Genomic DNA, 27531 nt, shown 5'->3' with positions numbered 1-27531 from the left:
AAATAGGCTTTGGTCATAAACAAAATTGATATTAAGCCATTTTCCATCTTCAGCCATTTCTCTCCCCCTCATTTGAACTAAATACACTTAATTTTGAAAAACTTCTCATAAATGTTTCACCTTTCTTCGTTGAATACCAAACCATCTACCAAGCCAAGACAGTGAAATTATATAAGTTTTTTTTCAATTGAGTGAAGTGGATTACAATGTTTACACTGTGATTTGTGTATGTATTTATTCTGTCAGTGTAACTTCTGTCAGGTCAGGCCCTCAACACACAGACAGGTTTCTCAGTTTGATGTAATGAGCTCACAGTGCTCTTCTGTTCCAATTGTAAATGTGAGTGGCCCTCAGCGCTGAGGTTTTAGCCACACACACTGTGTCAATACCTCCTCACGTCTGTGTGAATGGCTCGATGACTTGGGAACGTGCCACTTGTTTGACTTGGTGGGACCTACAAGATCATCCTCTGCTGTGAACAAACAGTCCCTGCCTGGGAGGGAGAAGTCATTCCACACTCCGCTAGTTCCCAGTCATCGCTTTTCCACCTGCTTTCAGGCACTAGCGAGAAAATGTCTGTCCGCTTTGACAGAATGCTGAGATGACATTATGGCAAGACCGAGCAACGAGGATGTAATCACAGGGGGTGACTTCATGTTTCACAGGTGCAAGGAAAAGGACTCCTTTCCATGTTTGGAAAAGTTAAAGATATTTTAGTATGCATCTGAATGCTTTAGGGCATCCAAATAGAGCACTTCAGTTTGCACCTCACACCTGTTGGCAGCTATGGGAAGTCAGTTGATTAAAACTTTACACGAATGTACCAAAGTTATCATTTTTTAGTCTGAAGTCTTATAAAACTAAAGTGTTTATGAGTTGACTTGTGCCCAAAGGACACAAACAACACCCTGAAACAGCAATCTGGAAATTAATTTTCACTCAAGTCAGGAAACAAATGTGATTTTTGGCTGTAAGAAAGACCATAAAAAATCTAACACATCAAAGCACACTAAAAACACATTCTTATTGGAATGTATGAGAACATGGTAACGCAAATATATAATTATGCGTGCTGAGAATGATACCGTCATTAAAAAGAAAAGGTAATTGTTCAGTGATCTGGTTTCCGTTTGTTGAAAGTGTGAAGTGCTGTTTTTGGTTTCATGTGGATATCCAACATGTCATCCTTTATTGTGATGTGTGTGTATTAGCAGCCATGTCTGTGACCCTTCGGAGGTGCCAGTCGCCTGTCACCGAGCCAATGTAAGCCGATTAGAGGTGGGTGACTAACAGGTTTAGGTTGCATCTGTTTCTTTTTTTCTCTGGTGCCAAAACGTCCTTGAGTCTTGTCTTGGAGAACTCCGTCACTCTGACATCACCTTTGTGATAGAATTTAATGTGCTCTTTCATGGGCTTTTATCTTATTCAGAGTTGGCCAGAAAACAGGCTCTCTTTGGTTGTGAACCCTCTTGGCAAAGATAAGACATGCCCATGAACACACCAGTGCTCACAGCAACAGAGTTTGCCTTTCAAGCAGCTTGCCCCTTAAAAATAACTGAGAATCCTCCCCTTAACATCACCGTCTGATGAACATCTGGCACCGCATTAATAGCTGTTTCCATGCTTTCACAGTATGCCAACTATTTGCTTCCCAATTGCCTCTGAACCTCGAGCCAATATTTTGATGAGGAGAGGTTTGGGGTACAAGCACCTGTACAGGTCATTTACCTAAAAATTAAAATAAATTAAAAATTGATCACCAGGCACAGTTTAGTGCTGTAAGTTCTTAAAACTAAGTAAAACTGCTAGGTTTGAGTTAATTTCAAAAGTGGCCCCAACTTCACCTTGATTCCCCCACCCCCCCACCCCCCCACCCCACCTTTTTTTCCTTAATTCTGTGGAGCTGTTACATTACCCCCCTCCCACTAGCCGGTGTCTCCCTACAGGCCAAACCCACGTTGCCCCTGATGACAGGGAAGCCCAGCTCTGACAGGCTGGTACAGGTGTCAGGAACCAAGCGGACAGATGGCAGGGGCCAAAGGCGAACAAACAACAAGGGTGCACTTCTTTTCTCATCTTCTGGTTGGCTGGGCAGCCCGTTGTGGCACGAACAGGATAAGCACCCCCCACACCCTCTCATTTCTCCACCCTTTAGTGCCATGTGACCACATACTGGGGACTTTAGATAGCAGGGCAGGATTACTCCGACTTACAACACACAGTCACCAAACTCCAAAGATCAGTCTTTACTTTTCAAATAAATGTTACAGAAATGAATCCTCCATTTATGTTATGTCTGATATATGACCTGTCACTGACATGACAACTTTTTTAATGTTTTAAATGAAGATCCTTGTAATAAACATTCTTTAACAGGAAATAATGACCACAAGTCTTTAAAAGATGTTGATTAACATTTTCATGTGTTAATAAAACTAAATAAGTGTTAATAATAGCATCATAAAAATGCTTATTGTTGGCATTTATTAGCAGTTAAATGTGCCCTTATTAGTTAAATATGCTTTTTGCAACTACCAGATCTGAAGCAAGAACAATGCCTTGTTAGGGTTAATTAACCCATTATTATGCCCTTAAAAGTTTTTTTTGTTTTTTTTTGTTTTTTGACCAAGAAAAAAGAAAAGAAAAGAGAGTGACAGAAAAAAGTATGACATGCAGTGAAGGGGGACCAGGCAGGAATTAATCTCTTGCAGCTGCAATCTGGAGTTATACATAGTGCACATGCACTTTTTACTATGCTTTTTGCAGCTACCCCATCTGGAATGAGCACTACATGTGGTCAAGGTTGATAGAATGTGAGTACAAGATTACATATAAATACAGTATTCTAGCTCTTATGATTTTCTGTCTTTCTTTCTTACTTACTTTTTGAACTTTTCATAACTTTTACCCATAGACTGTAAAAATATTTAATGTAGCTACCGTGACGTCACCCAATGATTCATGGACTTCCAGTTTAAAGCCTCAAGTTCACCATTTCGGCCGTCGCCATCTTGGTATTTTGAAGTCAGAAGTGACGAAGGGCTGGTGCTGTGGAGAAACGAGGGGTGGATCTGATTGAGAAGCTGAGGACACTATCCGCAAACAGCCTATCACTCAAAGTGGCCCGCCCAATTACGTTTATTTCCGCTGTAAAGTTGGGCATTTTAACATGGGGTCTACAGGGACGCCTCAAGTGGGCGTTCAAAGAACTGCAGTTTTTGGCACTTCCGCATTGGCTTCATTTTTTAGCCCTGGAGGTTGTCGCTTGGTATATGGAAGTCACTTGTGCATCACTGCTAAAATATTGTCGTTAGCAAAACAATCTTTAAAGTAATATTCTAAAATAATTAACCTGGGTTCAAAACCAGCTTGGGCCCTTTGCTGCATGTCAGCCCTTCCTCTTTAAAAATCTAAAAAAAAAACAAGCAACCCTGTTAATAAGTGCATAATGAGGGATTTATTAGCATTAACTAGGTATTGCTCTCACTTTACATCTGGTAGCAGCAAGAAGCATAGTTAACTTTAACTTAAGAGTTAACTAAAGAGAATAGTGAACTGTGAACAATGCATTTCTTATATGTGCTTAATAATGTTTTAGAATCTAACAATAAATGTGTTATATGATCCTATTATCAACAATTATATAGTAGAATTATTATTAATATAGGATTTAGTGGCATCTAGGGTGAAGTTGCAGAACTGAAACTGCATGTAGGAGAATCACAGTGGGGTGGTGGGCTACCGTAGAACATGGTGGACTTCATGGAAGAGGACCTGCGCCAATGTATATACAAACAGCTCATTCTAAGATAATGAAAACACAGTGACTCTAAGTTTCAGGTATAATAAACATTTCTACAAATAGATAACCCTTAATCCTACACACTAGACCTTTACAACATAATATTGTACCACTACTACTACTACTACTACTAACAATAATAACAACAATAATAGTGATGATGATAATATTCTTATAAGGACTTATATGGCTCTTATTATCTATTAATTATCGCTAATTAAAGGGGCCTAAATATAAAGTGTTGCCAAAACTTCTACATCTGGTGTTTTGATGATCTGTCATATGGAAGTGATGTTAAACAGACCTAAAATGTACAAATTATAAAAATGAGGAAAAAGCCACCCCAAGATCAGCTTTGCTGTCTGATTACTGAATGATTTCTGGGAAGTGCAGAGCAAGAACACCATCACAATGTCTGTGTAGAAGCCAAATACCAAAACAAGAACCTTACAGATTACTGCTTTAAATGATTTATTAAGTTCATTTCAATGCAAAGCTGCCTTTTAAAAGGCTAGACTAACCATATCCGAAACCTTAACCCTAAGTTTTACAGTGAGGCTGCTTTGTTCTTGTTCCTTCCTGCCACACAGCCACAAAACTGGATGTTTTTCCATTGAGAAATGTCTTTGCCTTTGGTGAAGTATCTCACAAACATTCAAAGTGAGGTTTGGTGAAGAATTTGTGTCTGTGCATTTGTTTTTTTCCCGAGTGCAAGACTTGACAAGGTTGAACTGTTATGGAAGTGAACACAGATGCCAAGAAATATGTCTTGTGTTTAACAAATTCATCAAATTCTTAAAAGCTGTTTTCAAACTCAACCTACTCACACTGAGGAGAATATGTTCTGTGTTATATTTATTGATTCATAACAAAAAATTGGTAGGAAAAGAAGTCGGTTCTTTTAACAGGGTTATTGCACAGGACGGCAAATATTAACAGAGTATAGCAGAAGTCGTACATCTTGATTTTCCTTCACCAGCCCTCACTCTGATGGGCCATCCAGACATGCCACTTAACCACACGAGGCACAGGAAAAAGACTGAGGTAATGGGGAAAGTCACTGTTATGTTTTCTTTTGCCAAGGTCAAGTCTTAAAATTGTAAGAGGCTCAGATAATTCAACTTAACTCCAGTGCAGAATCGCTTGCTTTTTCTGCTGATATCTTTTAACAAGAAAGTCAGAATATTCACTTGACTATTGAGTTTACAGCTCAGGTCAATAATTATCTTGCCCAGATTTGCAGAATTTCTCCAATTTAAAAACAATAGTCTCTGGCTCATCTTTTGTACTCCCTGAACTCCTCTTCCTCTTTCAGTTAATTTACCTTAGGCCCCCCTCAACCTCAGAACTCGCAGGACTTTTGTTATGAGACCTGGTGTGTGTTTTTCTTAGCACCTCGGTCAGTTTCAAGTGTTCCTCTCCTCCACTACCGTTCAACAGCTCCCCTTTCACCAACACTGAAAGGAATGCAAACACACATCAAAAGAGGCCCTCTCATTTTGAAGATTTCCAGGCTTTGCTCTTCTTACTTTCTTCCTTCCTATCTTTCAGTCAATGTGATCCGTATGCTGGTAGGCTCTCTTTCCTGGCAGCAGCAGCACACACACACACACACACACACACACACACATTTATATGGGTGCACACAGTGAGTTCGCACATACACAATGACAGACTCACCAACTGCTGTCCTACACTCTGCTCACTTGGCAAAGACAAGATAGATAGACAGGTGAGGTCTCCTGCTCCTGCGCCACCTGCAGACCTCTCTGCTCAGGTTTCTGATGGTGACACTCATGCAGGTTAACATAACAAACACTCAAAGCCAAAATATAGATTTGTTTTGCATATTTCTGTGCCTCCATCATAGACATAATGTTGTGTTATTTTTGAGAACTTATTGAGAATTTCTCGTGCTTCCTATAGTATCTTGACTAGGTTTTTCACCAATCAGCTTCAGGACTGCCAAAGATTATTTTGCTTTGTTATGAGACAGTAACTTCGTCACTGACAGCAGCAGAAAGAAGACCTAGAATAGAGCCCAAACTGTAACTACAGAAACTGCACTCCCAGGAGAAATATTGTGGAAAAAGAGTGAAGCAGACAGAAGGGTCTACAGTATGAGTTTGAAGGATATGTCCAGGATGTCAAACTCACTCAGCAGCAAAAACAGGTTAAAGACAGAAGCTATTTGTAAAGCCTGCAGATGACAGAGTAAAAGTGAACTGCCACATCACTGGCGATCAAAACAGAAAAATAAAAAGGTAAAGTGAAAATAAAGGTAAACCTTGCTGATTTTCAGCCGGCTATGTGTCAGTGCAGTTTGTGCAGATGAACAATGTTTCACTTCCTCCTGTTCCACCAGTGCCCAGATCTCCACTGGCAGATGGGCATGTAGCTTTGGGGGAAGCTAAACATTGTTAATCTGCACACACTGCGATGATCCACAGCTGGTTGAATATAAGGTTCCCTGTTTCCCTTCACTGGTTGCTGTAGAGAATGGCAGGTCTTTATTTACTGTTATAATCATTTAATAGCAAAAGTAGCAAATGTAAACATTTAGCAGGCTATATCCAGGGCTTTCCTGCATAGAGAATTTCACCGGTGACACAGATGGAAGTCTGCACCACATTTATCGTTCACAGAACGGGGTTGCACGCCTACATTTTTAAAACAAAACAGAACAGGCAAGAGTGAGAGACTCTCGATGGGATATTTAAAAAAAGTGTGTTTGTGCATTTAGTCCTTCGCAGGCAAGCTTTTTTCCCCTGATTAGAATATATGCAGTTCATATAATCCAAAATTAATATATATTTTTAAAAGCTTGAAGATCTACTCATTGCTCAAAGTCATCCAAGACAGACAATAAAAACTAATGGAGTAGTCAAAGTTTTCACATTGAAATTTAAGGTGTGCTGATGGATTCACATCGTCAACTCATGCACTGAGTAAGATTACAAGTAAATGTTACACCTTAAAAGTTGCCCAGTAAATTAAGTTTTTTTTTCTCCATCTCCAGCTGCTGTGAGAGGCAGCAAAACATCATTTCATTGCATTTCATAGTTATATTTTACTAATGTAACTTGTGAGCTTCAAAACCAGCCACAACTCAGCCCTGAGCAAGAGTGACTGTCTGCTATTGACCATTCAACAGACTGCAGTGTTTCTAGCTCCATCTTGTAGCACCAGATCTGTGTGCTAGGTACTCCAACAGAGGAGGGACCAAAAATGGGGACATTTAGGAATGGTTCCATTGGTTCCATCCACAACTTTTCACAGAGGAAACACAAATAATGCCTACAGAACTAAACTGAACCATACTGGACTGCTTGGTGGAAACGGGGCTACAATGGAAAACACTATTGCACTCGCAGATTTTTAGTAATACTGGTAGCATGTGGTGGATTTCAATTATTTGTAACCAAATAACCAAAACTGCCAAAGAGGGAGAAAAGAGCCATCTGTTTTGAACCACAGCAAAGCGGGGCCTGCTGCCAGCGGCAATATACACCTCAGGTGTAGCATATCCATGGTTTGCAGAGATGTACAATGCTTACACTTTTATGGCAATTGGGTTGTTAGTATCTATAGAGGCAGATATTTCCTTAATGAGTTGGTAGAGACCAAAACCAGAGCCAAAGGGAGAGAGAATTATTTTTTGTCAGGTGGCAAATAATTTCTTATGTTGCTCCATGTCTGCTGCAGGTGAGACAACTATTTACTAGCAAGTTTGCCATATCAACTTTACAAGGTGATGATTTGCCAGTTCTAGGGTTGCAACAATATACTGGTTTCAGGGTACATCGTGATATGAAAATAGATGGTTATTGTACCATGTATATTTGCTTAGCTGCGATATTTGAAAAAAAAAAAAAAAGCAACTGGACGTAGCATCTCACCTTTATTTTAGTTATTTTCAAAAGGGAGACTTTTTAAACAGACTTCTATTAAAACAGATGTTTTAAAGTGCTTATTTTAGTAATAAAAATTTTGTTTCAGCAAAAAAAAAAATTCCCAATTCCCAACTGGCACACCATAAATAAAAGACTGCAATATCATCAAGTATCAATGGAATACTCAAAGGAGGACAGGAGGGATGATTCCAGTGACTAATAACTCTCTTTACAACAGACTTGATAACTCCAAACCTGTCCTTTAAGCTGTTACATACATCCACACTACATCCACTGCTGTCACTCTTAACCCTTCCTCCAGTTGCACGCTAAGTGGGCAAAAGGCTAAAAACAATGATACACCCAGGAGGAATGCTGGAACTGTCACATTTAATTTACAGGTGGACAGGTGTAGGAGCAAGGGGTGATGGTGGTGAGAAAGTCCACACAGGCTTCTTGTTTCACTGGATTTCAGCTGTACCTTCACTACATCTGGATCAAGAGAGCTCCTTGCATAATTCATACATAATACAGCTGTTTTTCCCCTCACATGGTCAGCCCTAACCACCTTGGCCGGACTTTCTCTGGTACTCTGCAACAGTTTCATGAGAAACCTTTAATTTAACTTCTCTCCATAAGACCTTACCAAAGACTTCCCTCCTTTAGACATCACAGCTCATTTTTAGTCTTGGCTGCTACCTAACAGTCAAATGGTAGGCCACTCATTGGTGGGACTGCAGCAAGCAATCCCAGTTTTGTTCTCAGGTTCTCTTTCTTGTTCTCATTCTAACCTCATTTTCTGACACCTAAGTACTTGAACACCATCAGACACCATCAACACCAGACACCAGATGCTGAGGACTTTCAAAATAAAAATCTCAGTGATTTTTTCTTAACTTGAACTCAAACAAGCACACACATACTTTCACAAAACATACACATTATGCCTCCGTATGCACCCTTATGTATTCTACTGATACTGAATAATAAGAAGAATATAGGATAGCCTATTGCACAGAATAAATAGTATAACAAAGTAAATATAATAATATAAATATATCAGTTGCTTTCACTATATATCTTATACTTTGTCCCCTTAATCCCTTTCCTATTATTCCAGTGCAATACACCTTCAGGTGCTCCTTCACTGAGCCCAAATGCAGTTTAGCTCCCAGTCATATTTCTCAAGCAATGTTGTTCAGTCCCAAGCTATACATGAAGCAATGCAATCCAGCTTCCAGCTTTTCACGCAGCCAGCGAAATCACCGCGGTTTCTTCAGAAAATGCATTCCCCAGTTTTTCTAAAACTCTCACTTTTGGTTTCCCACATTTGAAACTGTAACCCTGCCAACTTCAATCTTTTAAATGTGTAGACCTTTTTCTGCATTTTTTGGGCCAGCATAAAGAGGAGAAATATCAACACGCCCCTTGGGTCACGGCGAGGTGAAAGGAAAGTCTTCACTTTGAAATCAATGTAACACAAAGCTGGTTACAAACCAATATCCTATATCAGACTACATTATCCCCTAAGCCTTTTTTTCTGTGCTTCCTTACAGCTTATGGAGTAGGATAAAATTGGTCTGCAGATTGTATTCACGTTGACAAGTTTTATTTAATGTTGCAGCACCCATACATCGTTTTAACATTTTAAGGCTAGTATAAACAATTAGAGTAGAGAATTAGAGAATGAGTAGCAGACACAATTACAATTGCCAGATGGGCAGAAACACGCCTCAAAAGCAATGCTAATATTGCCACATATCTGCTGAATGTGTAACTGGGCAGTTGTATGCTAAAAAGTTCAAAGGTGATGACATGTCAATATTGTATTTACAGCTTGTTCCCGCTGCCCCCGAGGGACCAAAAAAAAAATCAGTTATTCCAAGTTTAAAGACCCTCAGAGAAAAATATGAAACTCTTAAGGGCCAGACACACCAAACAGACTTCAAAGAACTGGCAGCAATAAAAGCAGACCTTGCCTTGCGTCGCCTGCCCTTGCGTGAGGGGAAACTCTCCACACCAGCAGGTGGTGGTAGACTGAATTCATCATTCATAAAGCAACACTGAACTGCCAATCAGAGTGATTTCATTCACTGATGGGCTCCACTGTCATTGATTCATCATGCTGAATTGAAAAAAAAAAAGCTGACTGGGGTCGATGAGGGGCAATGGTGGCGGACACACAGCATCAACTAGGGTGACAGGTGCTCACCGACAGCCCAACACTGACTGATGGCTGACAACCACCTTGGTGTGTCCGGGCCTTTAGGACACTATTATGTTCTTGTTTAATTCTGTTGTTTTAGGACAGTTTCAGAAATAATCTCCGCTCATACTGACCACACCTGAAAACGCATATCACGTTGCCATTCACATACACTGGGCATGCACTCTCTGGTGTAACCGAAAAGGAGATTGTCCACTTTGCAGTTGGTTGCTTAGTTACAGAAAATACTATGAAGATGATGAAAAGTAAGACCAGAAATGTCTTTGTTTAGACTGATGATGAGGTAGAACTGATACTGAAAGTAACAGTAAGGCAGTGGAAAATAAATTGGGAATCATTGCAAAGCAAATAGAGTGCAGATTAGAATGGAAGCGGAAGCATTATCTATCGGCAGAGAAAGCCGTGGGAATAACACAAGGATAAAATCACTAAATGTATGTAGAACTCATCATAATGTTTTGGCCTGACATGTTGCTGCCCGTCAAGACTAAAAAACAACCTGAATTTTTGAAAAGCAAAATGGGGTCAGAAGCGTTTTCAAAGGTCCCCATTTTAGGATTATATTGGACCCAGTCATAAACGTAAAAATAGTTATGCATTTTAAAATGAAGACACATTAGTGTGGTTGTTGCCTTCAGAACAGAGACCCCTTCTTCTAAAGAAAGCTGTAGACACAAACAATATTTGAGACTCTTTCAAGACCCAATAAGAATAATGTCACCATATGTAGTATAGATACATATTGCCTTTTCAAGATTTTTTTTTACTTCTTTGTACTTTGTAAAAAAGTTTAAAATCTAAAACATCCAGCAAATTTTGTGTGATACCACGGTAAAGCAATTCATACCACACTGAGAATGTTTATGGTGATGGACGGCAAGTTTCAAAGACCTCTGGGAGCAGACAAGTTTAGACTAGGATGGAGTGCATTCTCTATGAGTGAATCACTCTTTGGAGAAACGTCTCCATGTGAGGATTTAAAGCTCAGGTCTTAAAGGTCATGAGGTAGATTGTGAGAGGTCTGACAGCAACACATTAGCCATTAGTCTGATTCAGAGGTTGAAACAACATCAGTACAGGCTGTCACACATGTATAGATTCAGGTCAGTCAAGCAAGAAGAAGAGTATTGCCACAATATGCTTTCTCAAACAAGGGTGCAGGTTTTCTAGCCCAGCCGTTTAAGTGCTTCACATGGCTTGGTCAATAAGGGAAATTAGAAAGTAAGGGAAATTCAACCTGTGATCAAATTCAAATTCAAAATTATTTATCATATTGACCTGGAGCAAGATTGTTCAAATATGCCAATCCTGTTTGTAATCACAGTCATGTAAATTAGGGATTTAAAAAAAAAAAGAGATTTCCTCGGCCTCATTCCATATTTTTTTTAAATCTCCTATCTGTTCCAAACCTTTACAATCTGCCAACTGCACATGGGGACTCAGTCCCTTACCAAAACCCAATCATCCAGTGGATTGCGGAAGATACAGAGTAATGAGCAGCTAACAAGTGATGTAATATAAAAGGCATCTAAAACAGCAGAGAAAAGCCCTGTGGATGAGTTCTTACCCCACCCCTGAACCTGACCTTTCCTGCTAGTAAAGGCAATATCCTGTGGTTGATCTCTTTGTCTCCCTCGACCAACAGAAAACAGATGTGGAGCTCATGGCCTACACATAGTCCTGGACAGGAAGGAATCTACGTGCAATTTGGGGTTTTTTGTCCTCAGAGAATCAAAAAACTCCAGTGAGGGAACAGATACTAATGTAACTGTAGAATAAACTTAACCCTAATTAACAGATGTACAGACAGGTAGGTATGGTTACAGAAGGATGTAACCTCCGCCAGTGCATTCTCCTATAGTAAAAATGTGTAGCCTATACACCGAATAAAAAAATGTTTTAACATTTAATCACCTGAAACGTGTCAATGTTTTTACAGCCTGGTGCCTTTTCCTCTAAATTTTGCCAAACCTCAAGAGCAATGGCTATACAGAATTTAATAGTGCATGGACAGATTCGTTTGCTTTCACTGTTGCAAATTAAAAGTACCAAATAATCATAAATAGCCCACTGTTATGTAGCCACCTTGTGGTAAAACATAATTAACGAACGATCATTTAGACCTATCAGTTAAGGTGATAGCCAAATTTAGAGGTAAGTTTGTTTTAAACATGGTGTCCTAGGTGTCCTAGTAAAAAGCCTTGAATTTAACTGTGTTAAAGTGTTTAAAAACATGCTAATCTGTGTGAATTATCTACGCCACCATTTACGCAAGTCACTACGAGAAACCACAGACACATTCGGGTTATTAAACCAGACCAAAAAAACAAAAAAAACGGCAGCTCTATGTTTAGTGGGAGCGATTTCTTCTTTCTGACAACAATATCTACATTTTATGCCAAAGTTTGTCATCAGTTTGCCAAAATAATTTTGAAAATCGACAACCTTTGCTGTTGTCACCAACAGAAGGCAGCACCACAAGGTGGCGCAAAAGTAGTCATTGGATTTGTGTATTAGTCAAAGTGAAATATTGAGCAGATGATAACAAGAGGGGAAACATCAGGGATCACCAAAGTTATCACAATTCCTCCTGTGGGGATCATCATTGTGTGTACCACATTTTAAAGCAATCCATCCAAAGGTTGTGGAGACAATTCACTAAAAAAACAAAGATGTCACCTCATGGTGGAATTAGAGAAAAAAATTCCAGGGGTCACCTAAATCAGTATGGCTTTATCTTCTGGGAACTATTAATGTCTTGGCAAAACTAGAGCAATCCATCTAATAGTTGTTGAGATATTTTAGTCAACCAACTAAAACTGCCATCCCTTTAATAACACTGCTAATGTGGCTAGAAATGCTAAATGTGAGCATCTCAGACGTCTGTTATTGTGAAATGAAAAACAAGCTATTTCAATATGTCAGCTTGGGTGCTAGAAAACTGTGAATCACATTTTACTACATTTTCAAATATTCTATATTATGAATTTTTTCTTGAAAAATAAACTGGCAGTAACTAACTGTTATTAAAAAAATCTTGAGTTTAAAACTGTGATGTTTTAATTGCTGACACCTCACAGCTGAATGAACACTTAACTGTCGCTGTAAACATGTACTGGAGGTGTGTGTGTGTGTGTGTGTGTGTGTGTGTGTGTGTGTAAAAGTCACAGCTGTCACTGGTGCCACATTGCACACTGCTGAGTTGAGCCAGTTTCCTCTCTGAAGCATTTGGACTGGGTCATTCATCTTAAATGTGTTGTTAGCACTCACTCTCGACTGCTTCAGCTGTCAGTAACTTCGCAACTACTTGAGTAAAACAGGCTTTGTGTGTGTGTATGTGTGTGTGTGTGTGTGTGTGTGTGTGTGTGTGTGTGTGTGTTCCTTTGCAGAACCACAGCGGATGTGCCTACCAGCCAGTGAGTCAAGATTTGGCCAAATCAAAGTTGGCATTTGCTACACTCAGGTTTCACTGTGGTGCAATTTCCACATTGTTGCGGTGAATTCAGCACTCCAATACGGTGCTTGTGATAGTTGACAGTCTGTGTCTGCGATTGTGCATTGCTGGACTATACAAGCCAGCTGCTGCTGCGTCCAAGTCAGATCTCAGGCCTTTGGTGCCGGGAGTGGGGCTTCCCTTGATGTTGGGGGGATGTCAGTGGCCCAGGACCTGCCAGTATCAGCTGTCAGAGCATGTCACCAGGTGAGATCTTGTAGTAATTGTTACTAACTATGTCAAAACTAAGCCAGCTAAATTTGAAAATGTATCTCTGTCTCACCATTTTAGCCTTCTGAGCACTCTGCTGCAAATAAATTACTGTTCTATGATCCTTCTGAAATACAACCAACTAGATCCTGAGTTTGGCTATTTTAAAACATTTCAAAGGTGATCATGAAAAGCAAGAGGGGACAGGAGAAGACTTAACAAGCTAAAATTCAACAAAGTAACCAGGCTGTGTCTGTCCCACTCCTGCCTGGAAGAGGACCAAGAAAAGGAGTTTTAAGATGTTTCAGTAATGATGGAGATCTTTTTGAAATTATTGTGGGCATGAGGGCTGCAACTAACGACTATTTTTATTGTTAACCAAAATGTTGATCATTTTCTCAATTAATTGATTGGTTGCTTGCTGGTCTATAAATAATCAGTCAGTGTTTTCAAAGGGCCAAGATGGCATCCTCATATGTCTTGTTTGTACTAGAACCCAATGATACTCAGTTTATAGACAGAAGATAGAGCAGTATAGAAAGCACAGAATATTCCTGTTTAATAAGTTGGAATTAAAGAAGTTTTGATAGTTGCAGATCTAGTGGGCAGATTTATACATTTCACAAATCCCTTTTACACTGCCTGTTAAAGGTGGGAATATCTCACCATTATGCCACCTTGCTGTTGCGGAACAAGGGGGGACAGAGTTGTCTCTCCTTTAAGCTGGCATCAGAGGCAGTCAGCATCTATGTAAAAGGGGCAACTGGCAGGATGGGACGGGTGTATCGTTTTCATAACATGTTTTGCGTGTAACCTTGCGTGTAGCAGTTAGCAGCTAACTCAACAAAGAAGAACAGTGGCTGAAAATGTCCACAAATTGGGAAAACAGTGAGGTCCGGGAGCTCCTCACCCTCTGAGAAAAGGACGAGATCAGTTGCCATATAACAGGGGTAGTAAATGGTTGTTACTGCCATGTCAATGCCACTGTTATTGTTTATAAAGAGCTGCTAACACGTGTTATATGTCACATTGGTGGCTGTTGTGTTACATGTCATGCCTGTCAGTTTTGCTTCTGGTATGCCGGCAATGCTGTCACACACTAGAGCAGCATAATTTCAAGGTTGTTTGATTCTGTGTAAAAAACTGCAAAAGCAGAAGGGACTTCGTAGTGGCTCTTTAGTGCATTCTCTTTGATGATCACTAAAATTAGGTGGGGAAAAGAGTGTATATATATTGATATCTGTTATCAGCCAAATGAGTTGTTAAATATCGGCATATCAGATATCGTCAAAAACTCTGATATCGTGAATCCCTAGAAGGGAATGAGACATCCTGAGGTTTATTGTAGAATGGGGAAAATAATGTAATTCTACATTTCCCATAATGTAACCAACGGTATATCTTTACTTGGTTCATGGCCAAACATATTTAACATAACACAACTTCACTTTGTAAAGCAGGCTTTCTGTAGAAAAAAATAGTGATCCCAAAGCCCAAGCTGATGATTAGGAAGCTCCACAGCAGATATCATACAACTGTTTCCACAAGCTGGGCAAAACTCCCCATGACAAGCAAACTCACCTATATGTGTAAAATCACAGGAGTGCCACTTTAACTGTGTGTTCTAATTGATCTAGCTTAGTTGGACTAATGAACATGTGGCTCAAGGTGACATTAATTAAATCAACCAAAAGTCACAATCCAGCCACTAATATAATCATTTTAATATTGCAACATGCATGTAATTTTCAAACTCCAGTTCTGTTTGAACAGTGTTCTTTTTTGCTAAAAATGACTGAGAATAAGACTGACATGTATGTAGATTTTCTGCTGTCTTCACCAACATTTTTTCCCCTATGCTTTGCTATGCTGTGACCACCTGTTGACACCGCTGAGTTCAGTCTGAGAGCGGCCTGACATATGAGTCTTGCATGTGAAACAGCCTAGTGCAAAGATGGCCCTGCTTGTAACCAGCATGGTTTTCATCCCACTTTCTCACTAATGAGCTGATTACAAAACATAAGCAAACCTCGTTCTGGCCCAGAGCCAGTGCAAGAGACGGGAAAGAAGAGAGAGGAGATGATGGCAGCAACAGACATGTTGTGAGGGAGGAGGGGAAGGTTGCGGAGCTTGTTGCTAAAGACAACCACATGTCTCTATAGCCAAGCTCAACTCTGACTCTTTCTGTCTCTCTGTCTCCTGTCTCCAGCTTCTATCAGAAAGGAGACTGTGGCCTGGCACTGAGTCAGCATGATTTGGAATCTAATATCTGCCATCATATGGAAACGTAAGAAAACGAGCCCAGCCGCCCTGCCCTTGAGGCTGCGTCGACTTTGTAGCTATGGGAGGGCCTAGTGTAAATCATAACTTACTAACTCCTTCCCCTCTCCCCTCCCAACACAAACCCCAGAGTTAGGAGCACAAACAGATCCCACCTCCTTCCCCTCTTTCTTTCTCTGCATGTTGGCTGCATTTTGTTGTCAGTGGCCTCTGCATAGACCCCGATCACTGGCCTCTGTATCAGATTAGGGCCCGCGGCAAACACCGCAGACAATATGCCATTGTCTGCGAGCCTGTGTCACTCTATCTCAAAAGCTCACAGTCACATAGCAAAGCCTGTTGGTTGTTTGATGAGGAAGTGTTAATGATACAGTGAGAGGGAATCATGATCCTCTTCAATACAGTCATATGCCTGATGGCACTTAGAGCTGATCATCATACTATCCAACAGACCCATCACTATTTGCTAGACACCAAAATGATGACTTAAAACTGTTTGTACATTTTCCTACAAAAATGAATACACCAAAATTCACACATATCCTACGTAATCATGAGCCAGTAGTTTGTGCATGACCCAGATATTTTGGAAGGTTGCAATGAAGTGACCAATGCACTAACAGGAGTAAAGAAGGAAGCGGTCGCAAGCGGTCCGGTTAGGAGGCACATTGGGGTGGTAGGTGAGTCACAAAACACAGAACTTACTTTCGGGACTTTCCCCAGTAAACTGGTGTTTGGAACCATGTAAACTTTAGTCAGTTTGAGGTGGCTATGTCCTCACATTACATTTCCTAAACCTAACCACAGTAACTTTACATTACGGATGTACGAACTGTTGCATGAGGACACGTTGCTTAAAATGACCTAAATTGTACACCGACTGTTGATCTTGTCAGGACCGTAATGCTATACGTCAAAGTCTTGGATGGCCGCAGTGTGGAACCCGAACATTTCAGTCACTGAAGTCCCTTTTCCACTGCACAAAAAAACACACAAACACCTGCTAACATCTGGCTATTGTATGTAAAGGGAAAGGTTACAATCAATGTTCATGCCCCAGTCAAATGACTGCAGCAGTCCTGGGTATTTATCGGCTCTGGCTCTGGCTCTGGCTCCAGCTCCAATTGGCAGTGATGGAAATACAACACCTGGATTAACACACAAATTGTTGCCCGTTTACTGGTGACATGCAATGATGCACCACCACAAAATATCTGTCCGTCTCTCCACAAGCAGCACTCAAACATCGTTCCAAACATGATTTAGTATGCACCGAGTTTGAAAGAAAGACGAAGTAAGTAAGAGGTATAAAAAGACAAAACCACTGCAACATTTTCACTAGCCTCCATGCTGCATTCTACTGTTTACTATCCTGTTTTCTGGCCTGTGCGTGACACTGAACATGACATGCCACAAAATATTAAAATTAAAATAAAAAAGAAAGAAACGCATACTCGTCTGCAGCAGAACCATCTATACAGCTGTGATCTACTGGCAATGGGAAAGAAGTGTATAACCTACTTTAAGCAAGTTTCCTGTGTTAACCCTGCATACACGCACTAGTTTTGGTGGTAAAGGGGTAAAAGTGATTCATCCCATTTGTTAAGGACGTTATCAGTTCAAACTTACAGGATACAAGGCAGTCTTAGCTACATTTAAGGTGGAAAAGTATCATTAGGTGTCTATAAAGTAACAAAAAAAATACAAATTATGCCGACCTGATGGAGTCAATAGAAACAAATCCTGCACAACGTTTGATTTAACATGGTTTGGTCAAGGTAATGCCAATGAAAAAAGGAAGTCAATCATACCATCACATTTGAGACACATGTTTGTTTTTTTTACTTGACAGAAATACCAAAAACTGCCAAAATGTCATCAAATAATTTTTGGTTGACTGACTAATCAATTAATTGGTAGTTACAGCACTCGTTAGTTGGTGCTTCTCTTTTCTCATCTTCTTCATCACTGCCAGGTTTTTATTTAGTCACACAAAAAAAGTTTAAATTGTGTAGGGCTGCAATATGAATTGTCCTCATTAACTATCAATCTATCAATTATTTTCTCAATTAATTGATTGTTTGGTTGATCTATACAATGTAAGACAATGGTGAAAAAATTCTCATTTTTAAAGCCCAAAGATATCTATCATAAAAGACATGAAATCAGTAAAGCTGAAACTAGAGTATTTTATTCACCCATCAACTCAAGACTAAATATGCTATAAGTGATGGCAAATAAACAGAGCCAAAGTGTTCAGATAAAACAAACTACATGTCCCTTTTCATTGTCTGTGGAGTTTATCTTGTGTTGAGATAATGAAATTAGCTTTACCATCCCCCCCCCTACAAATTAACTGACCTCCCATGACCTGGGGCAGAGTTTCCCCAGAAGACCCCAGAGCTGCGACCACCATTGTTCCTTTGTAAGCTGATAGACAATGATGAGGTTACTGCTAAAATGCTTTTGGGAAACTGGGTTTCCGTTGAGTCAGTATGCGAAACAAGGAGTGTGTGAGGAGTTCAGACAGGATGTGATGTGAAGATCTTTGTGCTGTGCTGGTGATGACACATCATGCATCACACAGAGTATTGAAGACTGAATCTCTTTATGTTTTGCTCCTTTTGGAGATTTTGGAGCTGGCTTAGGTTTCGCAAGTCCTCCTCTTCTGTAGTTTAAGAATTACAGGCACTGACATAGGAAGAGGGTTGTTAGACCTTGTTGCATGACTTGGAAATACAGTTTTCCTGAGACAACCTATTTCCGCTGCAATTGTGTGTCCCTCTTCCAGACGAAGGGGAGTGCCCCCAGTGATTGATGAGGTCCATCAGTCTGTAATGAGCTTGTCAGTTATTTTACCATACAACCCTTAAAATGGCTTGTTAAATGCACATCAGGTTTGTTACACCCGCAAACGTAATAACAGCCCACAAACGTAATAAACCACAAACGTAATACAAATCTGCAGCTCTGAATGTAATAATCCCGCAAATGTAATAAATTTCCCATTAAATCCGTATTAACAAGAGGCAGAAGAAAATAAAATAAATCCAATTAAACAACATATTTGCTGCCACAGAGTAATTCTGTGAACTGACAAGGAATGACCAGTGTGTGTGTGTGTGTGTGTGTGTGTGTGTGTGTGTGTTTCTGTAAGTTATTTCTAACTTACTCAGAACGCTGCTCTGTCACTTTCCGACCCGCCCCACCCGACCTGCGGGTTGCTTGTCAACACACGCATCACTATTGGCAGGTGTATAAGTAAACAAACAACAACAACCACAAAGATCATTATTCAGTCTCATATTACATTTGTGGGAAGTTATTACAGTTTAGATTTTCACCTTCCCACATATGTAATAATTTCCTGCAAATGTAATAGTTATTACATTTGCGGAAAACTGTGTGTTACGTTTGTAGTAGGCAGCTGCTATTACGTTTGTGGGAAATTTATTACATTTGAGGGATTATTACATTCAAAGCTGCAGATTTGTATTACATTTGTGGTTTATTACGTTTGTGGGCTGTAATTACGTTTGCCGGTGTAACAAGGTTCTGCCCTGTTTCTCAACAGCGTGTGTTTTCAGAGGCCTTATGGTCTGAACGTATTCTTTTGATGCTGGTGGTACAATCCAGCGTGACCTCAGTTTCTGTTCTGGGATTCGAGTGCCCACTCATTGCTGCCCTAGTGTAAAGAGGGGGAAGCAGGAGGGGGTGAAATGTGCAACCCACACTTTCCCAAAACTCCACCCCCACATCCCAGATATGATGTGAGCCTATTTAACCTCACACACTTGAGTGAGAATGAACAGGATGCCTCGAGGGGAGTGAAACAACAGGCATTAAAACAAGCAGGGATTGTCCAGTGCCGTCCCCATGCCCAAAGCAAAGGAGATGGGATTCTGTGAAGGGCTCTACATATGAATGTAAGCGTCCATCTCTCTCTCGCTCTCCCACTTTTCCTCTCCATCTGAAGTGCAGGCTGACTGTGAAAGATCATGGTGGCATCGCTCAACACCTAGTTGCCTTTTACAGTCCCCTAAATGGCCATTAAAGTCCCATCAATTCATCCCTGCACATGAGTAAGTTACAATCCACAACACACCCCTCCTCTGTGGGCTCTGAGTGGACGAGACATCTCGACAGCCAAAGTCTCACACAGATCACTGATGCATGAATAATATTCATTACCATTAATTATTATTTGTTAAAGTAAATGATTAACTAAAGGCACATTACATTTGCTGCTTACAGATCCACAATTGTGAATACTGATATCACTGTAAAGAAAATCTTTCCTGTTACCAGTGCCTAAAAATTAAAAGAGCTCAAAATGCAACATGGCCTTGACAGAAGTAAAGAAGAGAACCACTGTATTATTTATCTGTTTTTGATCCCTCTAAATCAAAGGACAAGAGTCACATTTTCAAACCTGTATGTTTATCAGGTAGAAGACACGTGGACAAGTAGAAGCTTTGATACCAAGCAAAGATACTAACTTCTACATCCTCAGTAGACCAGAATGCCCGCCATGTTGCAGCGTACAGTACCTATTTTCTTTTGTTGTTTAAGATTGAAAAACTATGCCACTCCTTCACCTACAGTCACCCAACATCCACTCTCTGGGCTTTGTATAAAGTCACAGACTTTTTGGGGGGATTGTTGTGGTCTGAAATGTCTGAATTCACAGCAGCTTTTATTTTTTTTAAAAAAATTGTGATGCATGTTACAATATTTATAGGTGTGTTTTTTGCAATGAAATTGCCGGGGCAAAGGAACATTACAAAAATTTCCAGGCTGTTTTCATGTGCTGTTCCTATGTTTTCCTACAAAAAGTAATGTACCAAATTTAGTAAATATCCCATGTAATCATGAGCCAGTAATTCATGCATAACTGCGTAATATAAGCTGCGATCATTTGACTAATGCGCTTAAGGAGTAAAGACGGAAGCAATCCAGTAAGGAGTCAGATTGGGGTGGTGCATGGGTCAAAAAATACAGGACTTTCCCCTGGGACCTTCCCCGGGAGACTGGCGTTCAGAACAGTGTGACTTTTGAGTGAAAGTCATTTTAGGGTACATCCTCACCATGTTTCTTTACCTAAACCTAAACTCCATAACTTAACGTTAATTATATGACTTTACGTTAATTATGGAACCTTATGTTAAGGACATAACGTCATACGTAAAGTGCTGATTTGGAGGATATCATACAAACTGTTGTGTGTGCATTACATATGATATCATACAGACTCTTGTAAGAGGATATGTTGCTCTATAATGTTACTCATTATGTAACATGACTTTACTTTAAGGACATAATGTCATTTGTGGGGTATTAACTTGTAGCATATCATACGAAATGTTGTATGAGAATATGCTTAAATAGTTTCAATGCTGTCTCGTATTCGGAGCCTATTATTATGAGCATTCAGTGCTTCCAACAGAGTTAGAATCTATTTGTGATGCTGGGGGGTATGGACTGTCTCTGTAAGCATCTCCTGCTCTCTCTACCATGTCAGCACGAGCTAGCACAGTAGCAGCAGCAAACACCACACACCAAGCTGTTAAATGGCCCCAACAATCACACACACACACACACACACACACACGCACACACACACAAAAAACGGCTCGGCTCTGTCATTAAATGTTTGGTAACGTTAGCTGTGTGGTGCTACCAGTTAGCCCTGCTGTCACTGTGTGTGACTCTGTCCCAGGCACAGGAGTAGTCTCATGATAAACAGAGAGAGGCTGAGCAAATCAATACACTGCATGCAGCTCTACAATGAAATGAGATTTTTTTACCTGTTTTAAACAGTCAAATTTGCAGTGAAGTTGTGGTGGACAAAATTGCAAGGTCGTGCAGAATTCACAGGGACTGGTTTAATTTTTGTTGATTACTGTGACTGCAGCTTTGCAACATTCTGGAGTTGCTGCATTATGGGAAATATCAACATATTGAAATGAATGAGGGAAAATGAGAAGAAGGTTGGCACTGTAAAACAACAGTTCATCACAAAAATCCCTCCAGAAACACAGCAAAGAACACACTGATGACAAGACTGTTCTGTAAGAATAATAATGACTCCTAGCACTAACTACAGTATGTTTAGGTCAGAGGTTTACACAGTGATTAAGGGAAAAAGCAGCAGCTACCTTTCATCCACAGTCACTAAACTCCAGAGCAAACATTTTTCAGCCAAACCGCAGAGGCCTTAGAATCACCCCACCTACTGCAACCCCACGCAGGCTGCATTCTCTTACGGCTGCCATCACGAGGTGACAGGCTGCTGAATGGCGTCATCGGTACAGTACAGTGTCTTGCATCTGTGAAACTAGGGTCGTGGTGGGATGGGTTGGGGTTGAAGGCATTCTCTTTTTTTCCCCCCAACTTTTGAGTTTACTCAGCAGGAGTGGGTGGTGGCGGTGGTGGTGTGGTGTGGTGTGGTGTGGTGTGGTGTGCTCCTCCCCCTCCTCAGAGTCACTCAGACTTCACCCTCTTCACGCTCTCCTCCAACCCTCCTCTCTGTCCCTGTACGCTAGACTTCATCGGTATTTGCTTTCAAAAAAAGCTGTACCCCCTCCTCCGCCTCCTCCTACTCCTCCTCCTCCTTGGTCTATACCCCTCCAACACACACACACACACACACACACACACACACACAACCCAGTCACTCCTTTTCCAGTATTTGGTTCATTAAATTTTCTGCGGACTTCCAGAAAAGAGGCAAAAAAAAAAAAAAAAAAGGGAACCAGATCAATAAAGTGGGGCCTGTGCACAGAGGCGATGTGTGAAAACGGGGGCTACAGCAGCATACATACAACAGCACACAGGGGCTGGGCTGTGGAGATGAAAGTGACATGGCCACTATGGGTCTCCCCGAACTGAGGCTGAATGAGCTGAATAGGCTCATCCATTCTTTACTCCTTTCACTCTCCATAGGCCCTAACTGTTGGAACTCTTCATTCCTCACAATGGCCAAATGCACTAAAACTTTTTCTTTTTTTTCTCATGCAAATCACCTCAGCCCTGACTGGGGTTGTCATCATGAGCAGCGGAAAACACACATCCAGGAACTCGATTTTTTTTTTTTTTTTCAAAGCTCACCAATATTGGTACCATTTCAAACACATTAATTCATTTTTACTAATTATTCCTTAAGTCTCCTTTAAAAAAATAAATAAATCTGCTATTCTTAAACCTTTTCTAGGTCTGTTTCTCATCAGCATGCTAAGAAACGTCATCCAAAGAGGGAGCCCGCTTGATTTTCAAATGTGAATTATATGGAAAAAGCTTTAAGAAACAGTTTCTTTTTTCATTTATATGTAGGCCAAAACAACTAACAAAAAAAAGTGGGACTCATAAGTCCACACATGAGTTTGGAGATCATTAGCAGCGCCTGTTAGATAGGAGTAAAAGCCAACTGCAAATATAGCTGCTTAAGGGCCCCACAAAGGCGTCAAGTGTTTGTTGACTGCTCAGGCTGGAGAGCAAACAGTAAACTTTGAATCTTTCAACAATAAGTACACATCTCCCACAGTCCTGTCACAGGCAGTGGTGTGTCCATGCTGCTACTGCATTCCTCACACTTTCTGTTTGTTTCTTTGCTTTGTAGCATTAAGAGATTAAAAAACAGTGAAGTGCCAGGGAGTGTGTGGGTGACTGCACTAATGGGTGACATTGTAATTGTTTTAATAGTTTTTCATTCAAGTCTTACAAAGGTGAAATGGTGGGAAAAAATCAACGCAAAGTGCTTTTCTTGATGTTTGAATGTACTTAAATTTTAAAGTTATATTTGTAGGCTGTTTAATTGGATTTGTATCTTAAATTTAATCATAAAAACAGCTTCGTTTTTGGAAACACTACAATAGTTTATGTTGAACTATTAAAAGCTGTGTAGAGGGATTGGCGCCGAGCTTTCCGATCACATCTCTTCCCATATGGATCAAGTTGCAAGACTAAAAATTTTTTGGATTCCTGTGTCAGATAAGTTCAAAGTGCAAATGAGATGTGTAGCTGCCCTGAGCCTCATCTGCCGCTGACACGCAAGGCAAGAGAGAGAGAGAGAGAGAGAGAGAGAGAGAGAGAGAGAGAGAGAGAAAGAGAAAGAGAGAGGAAAGGAGGATAAAGCCACCGGTAAAACAAAACACTTTTAACTCCACTCAAGTGTGAATGTAAGAGCAGAAAAGACGAAAACACAGAAGCACAAGGCAAAATGAGAGCGACTTCTCCCAAACCCGCGGCTGTCAGCATCACCATAAAGTTGCCTTACCTTCTCTGCCGTCTCCTTTCACTTCGAAACCGAGGCTCTTCCACTCACTCTTTTTGTCCGAGGAAAACTTTACCTGGAGTCTGATTCCCGTAAACTAGGACTGGGCTGGCACCACCAGTGAACGCAAAACGCGCAAACGAGCCTCTCCGGACTTGACGCGAAGCTCCATGAACCGAGTTAAGAAAAAGTTTTGAGACACTCAAAGTTTGCACGGCATTACCACCTCCTCTATCCCGGAGAGCGATTCAGTGCGGAGCAGAAGTCGAGTCTAACTTTTTCTTACAATCCATCTTCTCCAAGAGGTGCGCTCTTGTGTGCGTGCTTTGCGCGCTTTTCAGCAAACTAACATGACGCGTAAAAAAGCTCTGTTATTTCTCTTGAGTATGCGTAAAAGTTTGGAACTCAAAGCTGTTTGGCTTCGCTCGACAGTTGTTGCAGAGACATGCGGTGGTGTTGAGATCTTCAGGCTGCTGATCTGTTTTCAATCCGACCCCCCTTCTCTCTCCTTCCCCCCTTTACCATCTCCCCCTCTCTCACTCCCCTTACTCCCTGGTGAGTTGGGCCATTTGCTGCACCAGATGGGCCGGGCTAACTCCATCCAGCAGTTGCAGACGGGGGGAAAGTTAGATAAAGTTTCATTTATTGTTCGATTTTTCACGGGCTTTACAGTTAAGAACGTCTATCGGTGCCAGTTTGGGTTTACAAAAATTATCACACTTAAAATAGGCTACACACATTTGCATCAGTTACAACTGTGCTCCAGAAATCATTTGCTTACAGTGTTACATCAAACTTCTTGCACACGCAAAAAAGAGCTCTTGAAGCTCTAATTGTATTGTTTTTTCTTTCGGAGCAGTGATTCTCTGAGTGGGTGGACAAAAAAATCAAGGCACTCTCAATACTTGAACAAACCATAGGCACATTCCGCAACAAACACATCCAGACCCTGTAGTTAAAGCTGGTTGATTTCAAAAGTAGACAGCAAACAATCTTCATAACTCATGCTTTGTTTATTCTCATCCCTTTTCATCTTAGCTGGAACCTTTTATTCAGCAGTGCAACGGGGGCAGCGGTGCAGTAGGCAGTGATGTGTTGCGGACAAACAGCATTTATTATGTGATTCATGTAGATTTCACTGAAAGTAACCCTGTCCGTGCCAGCGCATTTAAATGCTCATTTAGCTTTTTTTGTGTGTGCGTGTGTGTTATTTTGAAGGAAAGTAAAGTAAAGAGAAGGAAAGAAAATTACCTCCCTGTTCCTCCCACTCTCTGTGCAGTGTGTTCAGGTTTTCTATGCTGGAATACAACTTTGCTGTGTTTTTTTTTATTTAAAACGTTAATTTAAGAATGTGATATAAGTACAGAAGTAAAATGATTTAAGTCTTCAAACTATATTTGGACACAGGGCAGTCTGTTTTTTTTTTCTCCAGTTAATTAGCACAATCAGATGAATCACATTGAGACCGAAGCTTTCGGGGCCCTTGGTGTTCTAGGGCACTGGGGCAGTTCTATTCTGCTCTATTGGTAACCAAACCTTGGAACACCACAATGTAAAAATTCTGGAGTCCTGCATTAAAGATATATACACACACATCTATATATATATATATATATATATATATATATATATATATATATATATATATATATATATATATATGTATATATATATATATATATAAGAAATGTATGAATAAATCAATTCAATTCAATCAATCAATTTTATTTATAAATCCCAATATCACAAATCACAATTTGCCTCACAGGGCTTTACAGCATACGACATCCCTCTGTCCTTAGGACCCTCACAGCGGATAAGGAAAAACTCCCCAAAAAACCCTTTAATGGGGAAAAAAACGGTAGAAACCTCAGGAAGAGCAACTGAGGAGGGATCCCTCTTCCAGGACGGACAGACATGCAATAGATGTCGTACAGAACAGATCAGCATAATAAATTAACAGAAATCCGTATGACACAATGAGACAGAAAGAGAGACAGAGACAGAGAGAGATGCAGGACAGACAGTAACGCTAAATTATTTGTAATTTTTATTTTTGTTGTAACATTGAAATAATCCATCCCACCTGGGATTACATGACACATAATATAGACTTTCGGCAGCTACGGTTACTTTACTCAATAAAGATGAATCATTGCTGCATCTAACAAGCTGTCCATTTCTTAATTCACAATGGACATAAAAAGGTATACACAAGTTTTTTGTACTTTGAGCAGTTTGTACTTTTAAGCTGTCAGAATGCAGAAAAAAAACATCCAAATATACAGCTTCATTATCAAAACAAAATGCTGGAGTACGATCCACCTGGACCCCTAAGACGAGTCTGGGCTGAGCCCTGAATCTCCTCAAATCCTAGAAATGCCCCTGCATACACCTGACCTGTGTGGGGCTGCTGCAACTGGATTTGCCTCTTCGCAAAGATAAGTGGGGACAGCAAGTGTTGAAAAACAGACAATTCAATGAAAAATGGGGAGATGAATTTGCCTTTAATTTTAATGGTTATTTATCGGATTATTATGAATGTTTGTTTATTAACTGGCCCCTGGACTAGTGTCATTTTGCAAAATTGCCCCTTGGACAGAGCAAGTTCAGTCCCCCTGCTCTAAAGCAAAGATAAAACACATAATGTAAAAACTATCGACAGTAGGCAACACATTGTTGAAAGACAATGTTCTGACAACGCAACAATGTGTTCTTATTAATTCCATCTTCCAGCAAAAGTAATCTTGTTCAGAATTACACTGTTTATATATTGTCATATAAAGTTCAATATAAAACATTCTTTTTTCTGTAATTAATTGAGAAATCCTCCATTTTTAAAAAGTTGTACCTAAAGTAAAAAGATTAAAAAACAACAAACTTATTTAACATAATAGCCTCTTTCAGGTGTGTTACATTCATGTAGGCCAGGCATATCCAATCATGGCCCGTGGACCGATTATAAACAGTCTGTGGCTTGTCTTTCAAACCACCACACAATATTAGTCAATCAAGCAAGGTCACTTTGCGTTTTTTACATTCACCTCAGAATTGCGGGACTTTCATTCAGTTTGTAGACATGCACCAAGCAGGAACTCTGCAGGCAGAACTATTGAGTTTTCATAAACAGACGGTAAGCAAGCAAAAAAGTTCCTGTGATGCAGCAGACATGGCCACAGCAAAGAAGTGTATGAGATGTATGAGATTTTTCTTAAAATTTTTGAATAAGCAGTATGATGCATGAACAGCTGGCTCCCAGATATTTTCACAGTTTCTAATCTGGCCCCCATTCAGAAAAATTTGGACACCCCTGATATAGGCTATATTTTATATTATTGGATAATTGCCAAGGAT

General features: G+C 40.3%; 1 protein-coding gene across 1 annotated transcript in view; it reads right to left on the bottom strand.

Annotated features, from left to right (window-relative positions):
- The window catches only part of gli2a (GLI family zinc finger 2a), a 110883-nt gene extending 86218 nt beyond the window's left edge, over positions 1-24665 (bottom strand). The window contains exon 1 of the mRNA XM_033617777.2: positions 24181-24665. The gene's annotated coding sequence lies outside the window, so the exon portion shown is untranslated. The remainder of the gene's footprint in view (positions 1-24180) is intronic.
- Between the last annotated feature and the right edge of the window lie 2866 nt (positions 24666-27531).

The sequence above is a fragment of the Epinephelus lanceolatus genome, chromosome 14 (genome assembly GCF_041903045.1).
Source record: "Epinephelus lanceolatus isolate andai-2023 chromosome 14, ASM4190304v1, whole genome shotgun sequence".
Classification (NCBI taxonomy): domain Eukaryota; kingdom Metazoa; phylum Chordata; class Actinopteri; order Perciformes; family Serranidae; genus Epinephelus; species Epinephelus lanceolatus.
This window is presented reverse-complemented; position numbering and strand designations above follow the sequence as displayed.